The sequence below is a fragment of the Propithecus coquereli genome, unplaced genomic scaffold, assembly GCF_000956105.1.
Source record: "Propithecus coquereli isolate 6110/MARCELLA unplaced genomic scaffold, Pcoq_1.0 Scaffold56, whole genome shotgun sequence".
NCBI classification, from domain to species: Eukaryota; Metazoa; Chordata; class Mammalia; order Primates; family Indriidae; genus Propithecus; species Propithecus coquereli.
In genome coordinates, this window is record NW_012151507.1 from 2,464,544 (window position 1) to 2,467,108 (window position 2,565).

Below are 2,565 nucleotides of genomic sequence, written 5' to 3' on the forward strand. Positions count from 1 at the left end.
AAGTTGGAACACCTATTTAAAAATCAAATATCACATACCCAAGTTGTTACTTCAATCCTTCTAGGTGGCTTTACTAAATAATTGTGTGTAGTTCCAGGCAAATGGTCGTATCAGAATGAGGTTGTCTAGTGCTTGGCTTGGTTGATGTAAATTCAAGTTCAGAAGACTGGCCAGGCAAAAGGTTAGATTTGTTTCCTGGAATATAATTTGAAACCATAAGCCAGTGATTGGATGTTCCTCTGTCTTTGGCCTCAGAGAGTTATTACTGCAAACAAAGCTCATCCTTGTCCAAAGTTGTAACTAACAGCTTGAAGGGGAGTGGGCAGTGGGAAGAGGGACAAGCAGAAAGTATCCATTAGCGCGGACACGGCTGACAAGAACCGTGGTCAGCAGAGGGGTTTGTGCAGCCTTTGGAGAATGTCATGGTCGGGGAATTTGCCTGTGGACTCAAAATACAGACGCTGCTGGACTTCCCATGGGGCTACGTCCTGATAACCCATTGTAAGTTTGTAAGTCAGAAATGCATTTAATACCCCAGTAGACCTATCATAAAGTCGAAAAATCATAATAAGGCAAATGTTATAAATCAGGGACCAGCTGTAATAAAGGAGTTGCCAAATCTGATCTCTTATTTTCTATCTCTTCTTAGCAGTAGTCTGATAAACGTATAGTAAATTATTTAAAGGATTTGTACATCTTTTCAAAGGACCTTCTACCTCTTGTGAGTATCGAATTGCTTTAGAGAAATAACTGTTGAGAAGACGAATTTTCCTAATGGTTTGGAGAAGATCTCATCAGAGAACTCTCCAGAACAGAACAGGCCAGGGGGCCGATCTGTGGTGGTTTCCAGGAGGAGGAATTCTTGGGGCCGTCAGGCTCTGGACAAAGAAAAGAGAGGAGGCAGAGGTAGTGGATGACAGTGAGAGACCTCAAAGAAACGGGAGGAAGGAGAGCAGAAGGTCTGTCAAGGAAGCCATGGCCGCCTGACCGTGGGGTGGCCTCCTGGACTTCTATTTATGTATATGCATATATGTAGGTGTGTTTGCGCTCCCTGGGGAAATCTTCAAAAGAGCTGATTACGTGACCTAAACCCAAACCATTTATGCTGCTTTTCTGGAAACAACATTTGGATCAGAAGTTGGGTATCTTATAGGAATGGCCACGAAGGCTTATGTTAGTTACCACCTTCTGAGACCCCCTCAGAGACTCTAGAGAGGGAAATGTTGCCCCTCGGGAGAGAGTAAGACACAGCCGAGCTTCCCGGGGATCGTCTGTCATTCCTTGGCTCCTTCTGCCAACGTTCTGCATCACTTCAAGTAGAAAGGACAGGCGGAGACTTTGGTCCAGGGTCTAATCCTGCTGGGCAAGTCACAAGAGCCTAAGACCCAGTGCTTAACTGTCCAGTGTATTCTTGGTTTCATCAGTTTCTGATGCTTCTCTGTAAAGAACAAAGTCAAGATTCTTTAAGCACCCTTGACCTGCGTTTCTTCACATGGTGTATACACTTGACAGGGCTTAGATCGTGAGCTGTGCTTACTGAAGGATTGGGACTTTCAGGTAGAAAGTGGTACGATTCCATGACTGGTTTTCATTATTCCTCATTTGCCCTATCTAGAAAGATACGAGACCAATTGTGTCACTCGTTTCTGGGCCAGTGGTACCACTGCATGTAACAGTGATACCTACTGTCCCCACAAATCAGATCGTAGATGATGTTAACAACACAGGTGCTGGCGAACGAGAAGGGTTAGTGTAGGTATCTGGGTGAACATGAACTCAGTTTTGACCATGGCTCCTAGGCTCCTGCAGAATGCACTAGCAGGGTTATTTTGTTAGTAAAGAGCCCAGAGGACTGAGTGAGAATTGCCGGTGCTTTGGTGTCACCTGGTCACTTTTAATAGTGGAAACTGTAGACTTGGATTGGAAAACATTCCGCATAATTCCTCCTTCTCTTCTTTCTGTCCTTTTTCTTTTTGAGACATAGTCTCGCTCTGTTGCCCAAGCTGGAGTACAGTGGCATTGTCGTACGTCATAGCTCACTGCAGCCTTGAACTCGTGGGCTCAGGCAATCCTCCTGCCTCAGCCTCTCCAGTAGCTGGGACTGCAGGCGTTCGCCACCACACCCGACTGACTTTTGTAGAGATGGAGTCTCACTGTGTTGCCAGGCTGCTCTCAAACTGCTAGCCTCAAGCAACCCCCTCCCACCTCGGCCTCCCAAAGTGCTAGGATTATAGGAATGAGCCACCGTTCTTGGCCTCTCCTTTTCTTTTTCCGCTGCAAGACTCTGAGAAGTAGCATCACTGTTCCTTATGCACTCATCAAGGAAATGGAACCTTTAGCAACTGGAAGAGCAATCCAGAGGTAGCCAGAAAGCCAGACACAAACTGCTAGGAAGGCCAGCTGATGCCAGGCCAAAGGGGACAATGACTGACACATACTTTGCAATCTGGGTCCTACCATGTCTACTCTCAGCATGACCTTCTAGGGCTACTTTCTTTTCAGTTTGTTGGGTGATACTCTCCAAGTCTCACACCAGGCTCGTATACATTCTGTTAGCATTCTGGT

General features: G+C 46.1%; 1 protein-coding gene across 1 annotated transcript in view; it reads left to right on the plus strand.

The window, feature by feature from the left end:
• ATP1B1 (ATPase, Na+/K+ transporting, beta 1 polypeptide) overlaps positions 1-2,565 on the plus strand; it is a 35,521-nt gene that overhangs the window by 19,009 nt on the left and 13,947 nt on the right. The window lies entirely within an intron of this gene.